Source organism: Pristiophorus japonicus, chromosome 6, assembly GCF_044704955.1.
Source record: "Pristiophorus japonicus isolate sPriJap1 chromosome 6, sPriJap1.hap1, whole genome shotgun sequence".
NCBI lineage: Eukaryota > Metazoa > Chordata > Chondrichthyes > Pristiophoridae > Pristiophorus > Pristiophorus japonicus.
This window is the reverse complement of record NC_091982.1, coordinates 217,349,089-217,367,045: the sequence shown is the minus strand read 5'-3', so window position 1 is coordinate 217,367,045 and position 17,957 is coordinate 217,349,089. Positions and strand designations below refer to the sequence as shown.

The 17,957-nt window shown below is 46.3% G+C and overlaps 2 pseudogenes; both read right to left on the bottom strand.

Moving 5' to 3' along the window:
* Nucleotides 1–14,287: 14,287 nt before the first annotated feature.
* LOC139266436 (U2 spliceosomal RNA) lies at nucleotides 14,288–14,523 on the bottom strand (annotated as a pseudogene).
* Nucleotides 14,524–14,651: 128 nt separating this feature from the next.
* On the bottom strand, nucleotides 14,652–14,890 carry LOC139266386 (U2 spliceosomal RNA; annotated as a pseudogene).
* Between the last annotated feature and the right edge of the window lie 3,067 nt (nucleotides 14,891–17,957).

The window sequence follows — 17,957 nt, the reverse complement described above, 5'->3', positions numbered from 1 at the left end:
GGCAACATCCTCGTAAATCTCCTCACCTTCCTGTAATGTGGTGACCAGAACTGCAAGCAGTACACAAACTTTGGCCTAACTAGTGTTAAAAACAGTTCTAGCATAACTTCCCTGCTCCACAGAATCATAGAAATTTACAGCACAGAAGGAGGCCATTTCGGCCATCGTGTCCGTGCCGACTGACAAAGAGCTATCCAGCCTAATCCCACTTTCCAGCACTAGGTCCGTAGCCATGTAGCTTACGGCACTTCAAGTGCACATCCAAGTACTTTTTAAATGTGGTATGGGTTTCTGACTCTACCACCCTTTCAGGCAGTGAGTTCCAGACTCCCACCCCCTCTGTATTCACTTGCCTTTTTGGCCCTCCCCAAATGCATTACCTCACACTTTTCCGGATTGAATTCCATTTGCCACGTTTCTATCCAACTAACCAGTTCATCGATAACTTCCTGCAGTCTAGAGCTTTCCTCCTCACTGTCAACCACCTGGCCAATGTTTGTATCATCTGCAAATGTCTTTATCATGCCCACTTCATTTAAGTCTAAAACATTAATATATACTACAAAAATTAAAGGACCCAGTACTGAGCCCTGTGGAAGCCTACTGAAAACAGCCTTCCAGTCACAAAAACACCCCTGAATCATTACCCTTTGCTTCCTGCCACTGAGCCAATTTTGGAGCCAGTTTGCCACTCTCCCTTGGATTCCATGGGCTTTTACTTTTTTGATCAGCCTACCCCATGTGGGACTTTGTCAAAAGCCTTGCCAAAATCCACGTAAACACCTTCAAACACATCGAACCTCCTTGTTACCTCCACACGACCTTCCCTTAACAAATCCATGCTGGCTCCTTGATTAATCTGTGTGTTTCTAAATTAAGGTTTATACTGTTCCTCAGAATTGATTCCAGTAATTTGTCCACCACTGAGGTTAAATTAACTGACCTGTTATTGTTCAGTTTATCCCTTCCTCCTTTTTTGAACAATGGTACTGTTGTGTATGGAGAAAGAGTCAGACTGAACACTGTGAGCTCAAAGTAAAGTGTGACCTTCGTCTTTTATTGCAGGTCTCCAAAGTGCCTCTCCAACCTGTGACGCCTTCTTAAATACCTGTGCTCCCAATGGGTTATGGGATCCCTTGGGACTCCGGGGATGAGTCCTCTGATGGCTGTACAGAGTAAATACAAGTCCACATATATAACAACATTCCCCTCCAAAGTCAAAAGTGTAACTATTTACAACGTGAGTCGATCTGGGGCCCTTCTTGCCCTAGTTTATCGTCTCAGTGTGAAAGCTGGTGTTGTTGAATCATTTGTTGGGTCCTCGCTGGGCTGCTGTGCAGCTGGCCTTGCTGGGCTGCCTGGTGTGCTGCGCCCTGCTGGGCTGCTGTGGATGATGGGTTCTGCTTCGTGGTCAACTGTGGTGCCGGTTGCCACTGGTGTGTGTGTTGGGGGATCAAAAAAGGTAGGGTCCAAGGTGGGTTGCTCAGGGTAGTCTGTGGATCTGAGTTTTATTTGGTCCAAGTCTTTCCGGTGAATGAGTCCATTTGAAAGTTTGACCCGAAACACCCTGCTCCCCTCTTTGGCCACGACAGTGCTGGGAAGCCACTTGGGACCTTGTCCATAATTTAATACAAATATAGGATCATTGATTTCAATCTCGCATGACACATTTGTGCTATCATGGTATACACTTTGTTGAAGCTGCCTGCTCTCTACCTGTTCATGTAGATCAGGGTGAACTAACGAGAGCCTTGTCTTAAGTACTCTTTTCATGAGCAGTGCAGCAGGTGGGATCCCAGTGAGTGAGTGGGGTCTCGTGCAGTAGCTAAGTAGGACTCGGGATAGGCAAGTCCGCAGTGAGCCTTCAGTTACCCTCTTCAAGCCTTGCTTGATGGTTTGCACTGCTCTCTCTGCCTGACCATTGGACGCGAGTTTAAACGGGGCAGATGTGACATGTTTGATCCCATTATGGGTCATGAATTCTTTGAACTCAGCACTGGTAAAACATGGCCCACAGGCTTTCAGTGATGGCAGCAGATGTGCTAGCCGACATTATCTCACATTCAATCCACTTGGAGTACGCGTCTATAACCACATGGAACATTTTACCCAAGAACAGGCCTGCATAGTCGACGTGTATCCTAGACCACGGTCTGGAGGGCCAAAACCATAAACTTAGCGGCACCTCCCTGGGTACATTGCTTAACTGCGAGCATGTATTACATCTGTGAACGCAGGACTCTAAGTCCGCATCGATGCCGGGCCACCACACATGGGATCTGACTATCACTTTCATCATTACGATGCCTGGGTGGGTACTGTGGAGGTCTTTGCCCTTCCTGGGGACCACTGCTCGATTGCCCCACAGAAGGCAGTCTGCCTGTATAGACATTTCACCTTTGCGCTGCTGGAACGGCTTTATCTCTTCCTGCATTTCCACTGGGACACTGGACCAGCTCCCATGAAGCACACAGCTTTTGACTAGAGATAATAAGGGGTCCTGGCTTGTCCAGGTTTTGATCTGCCGGGCAGTGACGGGTGATTGCTCACTCTCAAATGCTTCCATAACCATGGCTAGATCTGCGGGCTGTGCCATTTCCACTCCCGTGGTTGGCAATGGCAGCCTACTGAGAGCATCGGCGCAGTTTTCTGTGCCTGGCCTGTGGCGGATGGTGTACTTGTATGTGGACAATGTGAGTGCCCACCTCTGGATGCGGGCCGATGCGTCAATATTTATCCCTTACTCTCGGAAAACAGGGATATGTGGCTTATGGTCAGTTTCCAATTCGAATTTTAGCCCAAACAGGCATTGATGCATTTTCTTTACCCCATAGACACATGCTAACGCTTCTTTTTCAATCATGCTGTAGACTCTCTCGGCCTTAGACTGCCTCCTGGATGTATAAGCAACCGGTTGCAGTTTCCAGAAATCATTAGCTTGTTGTAATACACACCTGACGCCATATGATGTCGCATCACATGCTCGTACCAAACGCTTACATGGATCATACAACACAAGCAATTTGTTTGAGCATAATAATTTTCTCGCTTTTACATAGGCATTTTCTTGGCTTTTGCCCAAACCCATTCGCCCCCTTTTCGTAGTAAGGTTGCTGAGGCCTGGTAAGCAGTTATCAAAGTAGTTCAAGAGTCCCAGAAATGACCGCAGCTCCGTCACGTTCTGTGGCCTCGGTGCATTCTCGATTGCCTCCGTCTTCGCGTTGGTGGGCCTGATGCCGTCCGCCGCAATCCTCCATCCCAGGAACGCCACTTCAGGCACCAGGAAAATGAACTTTAAGCATTTTAACCTGAGCCCCATGCGGTTGAATCGACTAAGAACCTCCTCCAGGTTCTGCAGGTGCTCGTCTGTGTTCCGACCTGTGACCAAGATGTCGTCCTGGAAGACCACGGTTTGTGGGACTGACTTCAGTAAACTTTCCATGTCTCTGGAATATCGCTGCCGCTGATCGGATTCCAAATGGGCATATGTTATATACAAAAAGACCTTTGTGCGTGTTGATGCAAGCGAGGGCCTTCGATGATTCCTCCAGTTCCTGCTTCATGTAGGCTGAAGTCAGATCCAGCTTCATGAACGTCTTTCCTCCCGCCAGCTTTGCAAAGAGGTCATCAGTCTTTGGTAGTGGGTATTGGTCCTGCAGGGAGAAATGATTGATAGTTACTTTGTAATCACCACAAATTCTGATGGTGCCATCTCCCTTGAGGACTGGGACAATAGGACTGGCCGACTTGCTGAACTCGATCGGTGAAATGATGCCCCCACGTTGCAACCAGTCTAGCTCGATCTCTACCCTTTCTCTCATCTCGTACGGTACTGCTCTCACCTTGTGATGGATGGGTGGCGCCCCCGGAATTAGGTGGATCTGCACTTTTGCTCCTTGGAATTTCCCAATGCCTGGTTCGAACAGCGAAGGAAATTTGTTTCAGACCTGGGCACACGAAATGTCGTCAGCAGGCGATAGCCCTCGGATGTCGTCCCTGTTCCAGCGAATCTTTCCCAACCAGCTCCTGCCGAGCGGCGTGGGACCATCGCCCGGTACCACCCAGAGTGGTAGCTTGTGCACCACTCCATTGTAGGAGACCTTTATGGTAGCACTGCCGCTTACAGGAATCAGTTCTTTAGTGTAAGTTCTTAGTCTCGTGCGAATTGGAGTTAAGACTGGCCTTGAGGCCATGTTGCACCACAACCTTTCGAAAGTCTTTTTGCCCATGATGGACTGGCTCGCGCCCGTGTCCAGCTCCATTGGCACCGGGAGTCCATTTAGTTCAACATTCAGCATTATCGGAGGATAATTCGTGGTGAATGCGTGCACCCCATGTACCTCTGCCTCCTCTATCTGAGGCTCTGGTTTGTAGTGATCCTTCGTGGATCTGTCCTCCTCTGCAACATGGTGGTTTGCAGGTTTAACAGGCTTAGCAGCTCGCCTGCACACTCGTTGGAGGTGAACCATTGTTCCACAATCCTTGCAAAGGTATCCTTTGAATCGGCATGAATGGAAACGATGATCACCCCCGCAGCACCAACAAGGTGTTAATGGCCTAGCATTCATCACCTTTGATGGTGGACTCTGAGACATCTGTGGACGTGTAGCTGCAGGTATGTGTGACCTACCCTGTATGTTATGATTCGAAAACAACATCACTTTGTTCACAATACTTGTAGCAGCACTTGTGTGCTGAGAGATTTGCTTTGTATTGTCACTGGTGGCAATGAACGCCTGGGCTATCACTATGGCCTTACTTAAGGTTGGGGTCTCTACAGTCAAAAGCTTGCGAAGTATGGTGTAGTGGCCAATGCCAAGTACGAAAAAGTCTCTGAGCATGTGCTCCAAATGTCCTTCAAATTCGCAATGTCCTGCAAGGTGTCTCAGCTCGGCGACATAACTCGCCACTTCCTGGCCTTCAGACCTTTTGTAGGTGTAGAACCGGTACCTCGCCATCAAAACGCTTTCCTTCGGGTTCAAATGCTCTCGGACCAGTGTGCACAAATCGTCGTACGATTTCTCCATGGGTTTCGCTGGAGTGAGCAGATTCTTCATGAGGCCATACGTTGGTGCCCCACAGACGGTGAGGAGGATCGCTCTACATTTGGCAGTGCTCTCTTTCCCATCTAGCTCGTTGGTCACGAAGTATTGGTCAAGTCGCTTCACAGAAGTTTTCCAATCATCTCCCTCCGAAAATTTCTCCATGATGCCCACTGTTCTCTGCAGCTTTGGGTTCGCTATGTGTATCTCATCACCAGTTGTTGTGAATGGAGACAGTGTCAGAATGAACACTGTGAGCTCAAAGTAAAGTGTGACTTTAGTCTTTTATTGCAGGTCTCCAGAGTGCCTCTCCAACCTGTGAAGCCTTCTTAAATACCTGTGCTCCCAAGGGGTTATGGGATCCCTTGGGACTCCGGGGAATGAGCCCTCTGGTGGCTGTGCAGATTAAATACAAGTCCACATATATAACAGGTACAATGTTAGCAGTTCTCCAATTCTCTGGCACACAGGATTGATAAATGATGGTCAGAGCCTCCGCAATTTCCTCCCTTGCTTCTTTTAATAGCCTTGGATATATTTCATCTGGTCGTGGGGATTTATCTACTTTCAAGGATGTCAAACCCCTTAATACCTCCTCTCTTATTATGTTTATCCCATCCAATATTTCACTATCTTCTTGCTGAACTTCAACGTCGACTTCATCTCCCTCTCTTGCCAAGAACCGGCATGGGCTCGATGGGCCGAATGGCCTTCTTCCATGCTGTAACCATTCTATGATTATATTCTATAGTACAGATGCTGGAAACACTTAGCAAATCAGGCAGCATTTACAGAAGAAGAAACAGTTAACATTTCATGTTCTGATGAAAAGTTACTGACCTGAAGCATTAACTCTGCTGCTCTCTTACAGATGCTGCCTGACTTGCTGAGCGTTTCTAGCATTTTATTTTATATCAGTCAACTGATGATTGGGCGGAGGTTGACAGCGTGGCCGTGTGAGAGTTACCTTGCTTTTCTAGGTGACCCTCCACATTTCCAGATAGATGCCACCATCATGGCTACACTGGAGCAGCTTGGCTCGGTGAGCCTGCCTGTGACAATGACTGAATCAAATGACACATTGCAGAGACATTAAATTACTCCCCAGCAGACAGGATCAAATTGCACATTCCAAATTGTTTTGTATTTTGGAAACTGTTGGATGTGTCTTATCCTCCCAGGGGACCAGTCAGAAATCTGGTCCGAACCACTTGTGGTACAAATAAACACAGCCCACTAGTATGCTCTTTAGAACTATTCCAACTCTATTTCTGAAGTTATGCTAATGAGCTGACCTCAGGAAATTAGGTGCAAACAGCCCACCAATGAAAACCTGCCAATAGCCAATCTGGCAGTAATAACTTGAAAAGAGGAAAATCTAGGCTTTTGAATCTTCAAGTCACCTTCCACACTGCCAGGATTAACGATCTGGTTTTGAAGATAAATATAAAACCAACAAGGTGTAAGGATGGAGTGTAATGATATTTTGGATTTAATCTTTGTGGTCCAGCTAAGGCACATGAAACTACATGGAACCAAGTGATCATTGGTTAGTCACCAACTTCAATAATGAGGTCAGTTTATTTGTTCTAGAAGTGGATGTTTATGTCAGAGACAGATGCTGGTTTTAATCGTGTTGTTAAGCAATTACAAAATCCGACAATTATCCAAACACAGGAGAGTTGTGATGGATGCAAATTGGAAAAATGGTAAGACAACATTAAGAGAAAGGGAGTACTACCTTTACGGAAAAAACCCAGCTTATTTTAAATCTGCTCAACATTGATGCAATTAGATCAGGCCATGAAGTCAGCTGAATCCTGCCCGATATTATGTATTTTTTCTAAATAAACCTGGTGATTATGCATCCATTGTGTTGTGAATGCATCAACTAAGAAGTGACCGCTGACGTGCATTGGGAGGGTCACAGTCTGTGCATGATAGCAATCCAAATTGTGTTCTGGCTAAGTTCCCTGCTAAAGGGGGAAGGGATTGCATCAATAAGAAATTTTCAGTTCTGGGCAAAAAGCCACGGCAAGCTTTTAATGAAAGTTCTCTTATAATGCTGGCCCTTTGGGAAAATGTGTTTTGTTATCAGTGCTTTTACACTTTTCTCCTCCTGCTTCCTCCATTTTCTACTTTTGCCTGTTGAAGGTACTGGAACATGTTGGATTGTGGTTCCATGGGTATCTGCCGTCCTCCAGGGCTGCACCAAGTGTCCACCCCTTATGTGTGAGCTTAAAGAAGTGATGATAGGCTTTTTGGCTGAAGTGGGCTGCACTGGTTAAGCCACTCAACGTCAGGGCAATGTTACCCCTAAGGTGCCTAGGCGCACGGCCGTGCATCAATTGGGAGATTCCGCGCAGGCCACTCACAAGCTGATGCCCCGCAGCAAATTTAAAGGGACCACGCACAAATAAAATTAGCGGGAACAATGATATGGGGGCGGGGGGGGGGGGTGTGATTTTCACTTTTGGTGGGGGGATTGGGGAGATGGGGTGGTGGGGTAACTGACAGTAGCACATCAGCCACCATTATACACCCTTGCCCAACTTTTCCTTCCCATTTTCTTCAATTATGTAATTAGGACCCTGATTTGGAAACTGAAGAAGCCCACTGCCTGAAACAAACAGGCACGCCCACTGCCCTTTCAAAATTGCATTAGCTGATGTGACAATGTTAACTGGGCAGTAAGACTACCGACCCAATTCTGAGATCATTGCTGCTCTGTTGACACTGATTTTACTGGACCCCATGCCGCGCTAAGAATACCAGAACTATGTGAGCAGAAAATTTTTATGAGCCAGAACAAAAGCTAATTAACAAATGCTAGAAAATAACCGCCAGTAAAAAGTCTTCTATTACCTTAGAATGTGGATTTGCCTGCATTTATTACTCTGCAAAGACTGTGGTTTAGCCAGACTTTAGGTTTTGAGTGGTCTCGTATCTAGATTACACTCAGCCCCATTACACCGCACAGCATTCACATCTGCTGCTGCCTCTCTATAGGGAACCTCCAAGCAAAATTATTAATTCTTTCTTGGCACAGGAGAAATTACACATAGATCAAAAAGTTAGGAGGGAGTGACAGAGTATTGACACAGTTCCAGTTTCTCTTCCAGTAAACTGGTTGTTGGATATAATACTGTATATAGAGAATATTTTTATGGTGTAAATGTATTCCTAGTGACTTGCCATTGTGGACAACACTTAAATATAGTGATGTAATTGAGCAGACATGAAAGGCGTTTGTTTTTTGTTCCATCAGTTTTCTCTTTCTTGAAGGCATTGACTCCTATCTAGGTATTAGTTCCACAGACAACCTCCTCTAATCTCACCCAAGCGAGCCATGACAGTATATTCAACTACGGGGGGGCATCACAATCCAGCCCAATCCTGCTCGAACCACATGTCCACACCTGCACAACAGCAGGAGGAGGAGATCTGGCCAGTTTTGTATATGAAAGCCACTGAAGCTGCAAATAAAGGGGCTCTCAGCTTCAGCTCAGTGGATCAGAGGATTTTTTTGCTGCCTGGTTTTCCAGGAGAGTTTCCAGATCGCTTCTTTCATATTTTTTGTTGCCTGGGCACCTCAGAATGATTTCTGTGCTGACTATGGGTTTCTGTGCTGCGAATTCTATGTAGTTATGGCTAGTTTCTTCAGGATGGAGGAACACTGTAGGAAAGCAGCAGCTGTACCTATTAGAAGATAGCAGGTGAGGGGGTTGGGGCTGCTCAAGTGTACAGCAATACAAATGTAAGCAGGGAATGCAATCTCGCTTTAGGAAGTGCAACCCTGTTTTAAATAGGCCTCGGGTATCGTGGCCCAGGGAATGCGCGCATCAAGTGGGCAGGCTGCCCAAATCATGACCTGATCAGGAGGGCCCGTCAGTCAAATGGTAATTAGGCCCAGGAATTAAAATTCCCCAGGCATCAGGCCGGCGACGTCATGGGGCCTTCCTACCCCCGCATCTCCGATTGATGCCTGAGTTAAATTTGGCCCTTTGGCAATTCTTTGGTTAATGATTTCATTTCAACAGGGCGCTGTGTAAAATTAGACAGTCAGGACGGTTTGTATTAATTGTGGTTATAGTATGCTAGAAGCTATTTACGCATGATGTGAAACCAAGTATTCAAATCTGGACAAACACGGCATGAAGTTCGTTACCCTGAGATGAGGGCTTTTATGGCAACATTTTAAACTTTCTTGCAAAGCCGAAAGTTTTACAGTGATGTTAAAAGAAGGTGTTTTGCTTGTGGCCTGATTTTATGTCTACTGGGTCAGTCAGCAAACTTCTGAAAATTAAACTTTTTTTTGAAGGTGTGGCACAGAAAGCTGATTTATTTGTTTAATATTTTTGGGTCTCTGTAGAACATTCTAACAAGCCAGTTCAGAAAATGATTAAAGGCATGCAGGTTTGAAGGTTTTCAATCATATCGAAAACTCTGTTTGATTTAAATAGATGCAGAATAAAACTCCCATACGTTCCTCCAACAATTTATTTCAATCCAACGTTAGGACAGCACTCTTTACTGCACCAGTGTGAGAGTTTCACTTTTCACACCAGCCATACTCTGGCTTCTGACTGTGATTGCTAATTTAGTATTAATTAATGCTTTCCAGTTACCTGTCCAACATTAAGTCCTGGATGAGCCAGAATTTACTTTCTTTAACTCAATCTTGGCAAACCAGAAGCCATCCTTTGTTGGTCCCATGAGTATTGCACAGCTCTGGTCCTGATTGAATCAACCTGCCCGGCTGTCTCCTTCAAACAAAATACAGTGATTTACAACCTTGATGTCCTGCTTTGAGACAGAATTGTATTTTCTACCTCATATTCAGTCAACTGCCAAGATCGCTTTTTCCACCTCTGAAACATTGCCTGCTTATGCATCTACACCTCCCCCATCACCCCCACCCCCACAGCTGCTGAAATTCTACTCCACACATGCAACACTCAGGATTCCAGTACTCTCCTCACTGGCCACCATGTTACACCCTTCATAAATTCCAGTTTGTTATATCTTCAGATGCTCTAATAATGACTCCACGAGACAATGTGTTGTGCTTGAACTGTAGTGACCATAGTCCATTTAATGTAACTCCAGAGTGAGAATCACACATGGTGGCCTGCCTTTTTTACTAGGCCTGGCACACCTGTACAGGTAACCTACAAGTTTCCCATTGCAGTACCCTCTGGTGGCACACCTTGTAATAGTACAAGCAGTAACCATATAGGATATATGACATCACTCTCCCCCAAGTCCTTAGTGCAAATCGCCTTTGCATTGCCTGTGCTCTGGACTTAGCTCTATCTGGTTGACCCTTGGAGAGTTGTTTCCATCTTGGGTGAGTAGGTGGTGTTTCATTGGCAGTAGAATTGCTGGTGGTTTCTGTTTGTGCATCCATGACCACTCCATTCTCTCCCCCACCCCACATACAGATTGTGGCTCATTACATTCATATCATTCAAGTCCAAAAAAAATGAGCATTTACAGTATTGCATTCATGGTACCGTGGTGAGGTAAGTACATTTGAATGGTGAGGTACATACTTGGAATATACTTGGAGTCAGTGCTGGGGTCAGCACCGGTGCGTGAGGACAAACTAGTGCCAGAACTGTTGGGTAGTGTCCAGGTAGTCTGCTAGCGGTGCGGTGTCCAGTGCTGGCAGTGGGAACCTGATTGGCTTAAGTTGCCTGCTCTCGGGGCTTTTGCCGTTGCTTCTAGTGTCGAGCAGGTTCACAGATGCCCGTGATCTCCCTGTCCTCTCCTTGCATCCTGGGTCGCTGCTGCTGGAGCAGTTGTCTGGCAGTGCACAGGGAACTGCTGACTCGCTTGCCTGGGCGTTATTTGATTTCGGATCCTGGCTGGTCCCAGTCCCATTTGGGAGACCCGTTGCGGGTGACCCTTCATTCCCGGGCATAGCCTTGCTGGTGATAGGGTCTGGGGGCTGCACCTTAGTGCAGTTTGCTCTTTCAAGTTCGTGGCAGTTGGTGCCATTGGGTGCCTGAAGGTGGAGTCGATCGGGGGCAGGGTATCGATATCGTTGCCGTTGCCCTCCTGGGATCGCTTGCTCTGCAGCTTGTATATATTAGCTGCTTGTGGCCACACTCCGTGGTGCATCAATCTGGTCCCAGGGTCGCAGGCTACAGCATTGGGTAGCTCACCCATCCGATGGGTGTTTGCCCGCTGCATTGACTGTACGCAGTTGAAAACCTACATTGCACAACGTTTCATTACTTATTGTAAATAACCTGTAGCTCCGATCGCAATCACGTGACTTTTCCTTGCTTATTGCATGTACACAACTCTGATCGTCAATTACATATTTTACATCTAACTCACAGTTGCTGTTACATTGATTGAGAGTGTGGAACTGTCCCTTTAAGTGTGGTGAGTTGTGGGCCTCCTTTAAGAGAGCCTTGCTATTTTTACCCCAATCCTCTTCTTCGCTTGGTGCCACGAGTTGCTCCATCAGCGCTGCACCTCGTGGTCCAGCTGCTGCCATCTTTTTCTTCAGTGTCTCACCTCATGGTTTGGGCACCATCTTTCTTCCATCCACGATGTCGACTGCTGTGATCCTCTTCTCCCCGGAGTCTGCCACTGAAGCTGGGAAGTCGCCTCTGGGTCCAATTTTCTTCCTCCAAAGTCCTGCCACTGGAGCCTGGAAGGTGCATTTGGGTCGTCTCAGCCGGATCATCTCCACGCAGTCGTGCTGAGCGATCTGTGCCTTGGGTGCTGTGCTGGCCTGCTCTCTGGTGCCGGATCCAACCTCAGGTGGGGGTTTGCTTTGCCTCTGAGCATCTGGGACGTTGATCGCTGGAGGGATGAAATCTTCCCAGCTCCAATGGATCTTCTCCATCCACCTTCTTCCGAGTAGCGTTGGTCCATGACCTGCAAAAATCCACAGGAGTAACTTGTGCACCGCACCATCATGGAGCACCTTTATATCTGCACTACCAATGACTGGGATAAGTTCACTGGTGTAGGTGCGCAGCTTTGCCAACTTGGGTCGTTCAGCCTGATTGTCCCATAGCCTCTCAAAGGCTTCTTGATTCATCGCTGACTGGCTCGCCCCCGTGTCCACTTCCATGAAGATTGGAACACCGTTTACCTCGACTTCCATCCTCAATGGAGAACATTCGGTGGTGCAGGTAAACATGCTATATACCTCATCGTGGGGCTGAGCTGCCTCTCTGACTATCACTTCACAATCCGCGCTGGATTCATGGCCATCTGCAGACTCTTCATCAACATAGTGAGTCACATTTCTTTTACACATTCGCTGGAGGTGGCCCATTGTGCTGCAGCCTTTACATACATAGTCTTTAAAACGGCACTGGTGAGCCCTGTGATCCCCTCCGCAACGCCAGCATGATGCTACTCGATTCGCCCCCTCGGCGGACTCTGAGTTAAGGGACTAGGGGGCCTGTTCTCTCTCTTTTACTGGAATTCTTTGAGGATATAACGAGCATGGTGGATAGAGGTGTACCGATGGATGTGGTGTATTTAGATTTCCAAAAGGCATTCAATAAGGTGCCACACAAAAGGTTACTGCAGAAGATAAAGGTATGCGGAGTCAGAGGAAATGTATTAGCATGGACAGAGAATTGGCTGGCTAACAGAAAGCAGAGAGTCGGGATAAATGGGTCCTTTTTGGGTTGGAAATTGGTGGTTAGTGATGTGCCACAGGGATCGGTGCTGGGACCACAACTGTTTACAATATACATAGATGACCTGGAAGAGGGAACAGAGTGTAGTGTAACAAAATTTGCAGATGACACAAAGATTAGTGGGAAAGCGGGTTGTGTAGAGGACGCAGAGAGGCTGCAAAGAGATTTAGATAGGTTAAGCGAATGGGCTAAGGTTTGGCAGATGGAATACAATGTCAGAAAATGTGAGGTCATTCACCATGGAAAAAAAAACAGTAAAAGGGAATATTATTTGAATGGGGATAAATTACAACATGCTGCGGTGCAGAGGGACCTGGGGGTCCTTGTGCATGAATCCCAAAAAGTTAGTTTGAAGGTGCAGCAGGTAATCAGGAAGGCGAATGGAATGTTGGCCTTCATTGCGAGAGGGATGGAGTACAAAAGCAGGGAGGTCCTGCTGCAACTGTACAGGGTATTGGTGAGGCCGCACCTGGAGTACTACTTGCAGTTTTGGTCACCTTACTTAAGTAAAGGATATACTAGCTTTGGAGGGGATACAGAGACAATTCACTAGGCTGATTCCGGAGATGAGGGGGTTACCTTATGATGATAGATTGAGTAGACTGGGTCTTTACTCATTGGAGTTCAGAAGGATGAGGGGTGATCTTATAGAAACATTTAAAATAATGACAAGATAGAGGCAGAGAGATTGTTTCCATTGGTCGGGGAGAATAGAACTAGGGGGCACAGCCTCAAAATACGGAGGAGCCAATTTAAAACCAAGTTGAGAAGGAATTTCTTCTCCCAGAGGGTTGTGAATCTGTGGAATTCTCTGCCCAGGGAAGCAGTTGAGGCTAGCTCATTGAATGTTTTCAAATCACAGATAGATAGATTTTTAACCAATAAGGGAATTAAGGGTTATGGGGAGCGGGCGGGTAAGTGGAGCTGAGTCCACGGCCAGATCAGCCATGATCTTATTGAGTGGCGGATCAGGCTCGAGGGGCTAGATGGCCTACTCCTGTTCCTAATTCTTATGTTCTCCCCTGAGAAGATTCATGTTCTACAGTCCAGCCTCTAAAAGGCACCATTCTGTGTACAGTACTTGTCGGGTTTGAGTCCTGAGGATGAGTCATCCGCCCAGAGCCGCAGGTCGAGGTCACGAATGCTTGGCTCACAGAGATGGCCTTCTGCAGTGTGACTGTGGTATCCGCAGATAGTAACTTATGAAGAAGGCCCTCATGGCTGATTCCGATGGCAAAGATATCCCACAGCGCTTTGGTGAGGTGGTTGCCGAAATCACATGGTGCCGCCAGCTTCCTGAGGTCTGCAGCTTATTTCGCAATGTCCTGGCCTTCGAGCCGTCAGTGTGTATAAAACTGGTGTCTGGCTGTGAGGATGCTTTCTTTGGGCTTGTGTTGTTCTTAGATCAGCGTTACAAGCTCCTCGTACACTTTTAAAATTTTTTTTATTTATTCGTTGCCAATCTTTCCAATTCTTTGTCAGATCATCTTGTCAGATTAATAACGCCAGAGGTCACCTTGCACACATCAAGGATCACTCTGCGCCAATGCTCTTAGCCAAAAGGCCTTGAGCCACTGCACCGTTCCTGGAAGTACTGCAATACCAGGTTCGTGCCATGGAGGTGGGTGTGTGCCCCCCCACCCACCTCCGTGGAGGTGGATGGGTCAAGCCATCCCACCCACCTCCTATTTCCAAAAAGCATAGGAGAACCACCTTCCTGATCCAGGGAGAATCACTTTCTGGTCATGGTTACTCCCCTGTCAGGTCAGTTACGCATGATCTTAGCCAAAAGGCCGAGAAGCTCGTACACTTTTTTTTTTAAATTAAATTCGTAGCCAATCGTTCCAATTCTTTGTCAAATAACAAACGCCAGAGGTCACCTTGCACACGCCAAGGATCACTCTGCGCCAATGCTCTTAGCCAAAAGGCCTAGAGCCACTGCACCGTTCCTGGAAGTACTGCAATACCAGGTTCGTGCCATGGAGGTGGATGGGTCAGGTCCCCCACACACCTCCGTGGAGGTGGATGGGTCAAGCCACCCCACCCACCTCCTGTTTCCAAAAAAGCAAGCATATACCTTCCTGATCCAGGGAGAACCACCCGGAAGTCATGGTGGCTACTCCCCTGTCAGGTCAGTTACGCATGATCTTAGCCAAAAGGCCGAGAAGCGATAGCTCGTACACTTTTTTTTTTTTTTAATTCGTAGCCAATCGTTCCAATTCTTTGTCAAATCACAAACGCCAGAGGTCACCTTGCACATGCCAAGGATCACTCTGCGCCAATGCTCTTAGCCAAAAGGCCTAGAGCCACTGCACCGTTCCTGGAAGTACTGCAATACCAGGTTCGTGCCATGGAGGTGGATGGGTCAAGCCACCCCACACACCTCCGTGGAGGTGGATGGGTCAAGCCACCCCACCCACCTCCTGTTTCCAAAAAAGCAAGCATATACCTTCCTGACCAGGGAGAAACCACCCGGAGGTCATGGTGGCTGGTCAGGTCAGTTACGCATGATCTTAGCCAAAAGGAAGCTCGTACACTTTTGTTGTTGTCTTCGCTGGTGCCAGCAAGTCCCTGACGAGGCCATAGACGGTGGTCCCACAACTGGTTGGCAGTGTGGCTGGATTGTTGCCTGCCAGGTCATTTGCTGTGAAGAAATGGTCGAACCTCCCCACAAAGGCTTCTCAATCATCACCATCGGCGAACTGCTACAACGTACCAAAGTTAGTCATTTTCTCGTGAAGGTCTGTAATCTCGTCGCCAATTGTTATGTCTTCAGATGCTCTAATAATGACTCCACGAGACAATGTGTTATGCTTGAACTGTCGTGTCCTTAGTCCATTTAATGTACCTCCAGAGTGAGGATCACACCTAGTGGCCTGCCTTTTATACTAGGCCTGGTACACCTGTACAGGTAACCTATAAGTCTCCCACTGCAGTGCCCTCTGTTGGCATACCTTGTAATAGTACAAGCAGTAACCATGTAGGATACATGACATAGCTCATCTGGAACTCTGTCACCCAGTATCCTCTCCCACACAAAGTCCCACATGCTCTTCTTTGCCAAGCTCCCCTACCTCCTTATGCCTTCGGAAATCCATTTGAAAGATCCTTTTCCTATCTGCCAATCTCTCCATGGCTTTATTCCATCCTACCTGAGCAATCTGCTTCAGTATTACAGTTCTGGCAGAACTCTCCAGTGACTGCAAGAGCTTGCTTGTTCTCTGCTTCACCAGTAGGGACTGATTCTGCAGTGACCATGATGCTGTGCTCCAGAATTCATTCCCAATGTTACTTCAAGTCATTACCTCACTTCTTGGCTTTGAAAGCCTCCTAAAACATTCCTCTTTGACTGTGCATTCAGTCCGCTCTCCTATACAAGTTGTTGTTGAATTAGAGGCAATTCAGTGCTATGAGCCCAAATCCACAAGGAAATGGATTGTGAATAATAAACTTATTTTACAGAAGATCCTACCAGCCAGCAAAGGAAACTTTCATTTGAACCGAGAAATGAAAAACCCATCTTTTAACCATTGCACCACCTAATCTCCATGCTTAAATATATTTTCAGTTGCTGTGATCCCTTCATTGTTATAGTTTTTCAGATCAGTGAAAGGCTTTAAAGCTGAGTGAAACACAGTATTAATCATCAGAAGTTTAATATTTTACCTGGCAGCTATAGCGAATTGCTTTTGTTGCTGGCTGTACTCAGTTACTGCTGAACTGTCAGAATCGGGTGTGGAGAATGGCAGAATTACATACCCAGCATCGAGACCTGACATCTGCTCCATTTTGACGAAAGCACAGCCAATAAAACACAAATGAATTCTGCCTTGGAATGAAAAAGTACTGATTAAAACCAAATTCATATTTTACTGTTATCAACAATCACTCAACTAAGAATTCAACTAAAGTACAGAGGAATGAATGTTGTTGTTGTTCTCTTATGAAATGTGGGTGACAATAACCTCTGTTCACTAGCTGCAGTGAAATCTTAAACAGGTTTATAAAATACATGTTTCTGATTTTACACTTTATCTGGAGGAAATCTCCCCAGTAATATGCCTATCATGTATGTTATTCATTGGATTGTTTCCACAGTTAGCATATAGCCAGTTCCATGTCTAATAAAAAAATTCAATAACGCTACATTTTAATTTTTTCACATTTCTATAATGTAAATTGTTTGCTATAAAGCCTGCAGCATACTTTCAACTGATACGGTTCATTTATCAAATAATCACTGCAATGGAATGAAAATAATTCAAAATGATTAACGAATTTAGACAGAGTAATTTTAACCTTTATCTCCTGGCAAGTAACAGGCAATAGTGAATCGACCGCCTGTTTTAGATCACACCCAATTTACTTTTCCACTGAAAAAGACAGTTAGGTGGGGTATAAAACGGGCGGCCATGTTACATCCAGCGATAGAAGTTAACATTACCCCCAGGGATTTTTAAATCATTTTGTATATTTGAGTACAGGTTTGATACTGCAAATAAAGTAAAAAAAGACTTGCCTTTATATAGCACCTTTCAGGACTTCCCAAAGTGCTTTACAGCCAGTGAAATACTTTTGAAATGTAGTTACTATTGTAATGTAGGAAACGTGGCAGCCAATTTGCACTCAGCAAGATCCCACAAACAGCAATGAAATAAATATATTACTCCTTAGCAATTTTGGCTTCCCGAGGGCTCACCCAGGTTATTGTGGCTTAATTGAACCATACAGATTTGAAGGTACCAGGTTTGATTCCTACTCTTGTAGCATTAGCTAATCTTAGCCGGGGTAGTAGTAGAGGTTGAGGTGCTACAATTTCCCTCAGTGCCCTTAGGTTAGGGAGAGGAGACTAGTACAGGGATTTCCTCCTAGTTACTGTTCAGTGACCCTAATAAAAATGTATCTGTCTGGAAGTTAGCTGACAAACAGAAATGGGCCTGGCCGGGAGGCTGCTTCCAAGAAAACAGTCTGCTGACACAGTCAACGATCACACAGGAGTAATGGCCACTTGACAAGGTACTGCAGCATGACTAGGGCCCACAGAAATTGTTTCCCAATAAGCAGTCAGCACTTCAGGAGAGGAGAGTGTGCAGGAAGCTGGTGGCCCTCCCTATCTCTGTAATTTCCTCCAGCTCCTCAACCGCCCCCTCGCCTGCCGAGATGTCTGCCTTCCTCAGCATCCCTGATTATAATCACTCAACCATTGGTGGCTGTGCCTTCTGTTGCCTAGGCCCCAAGT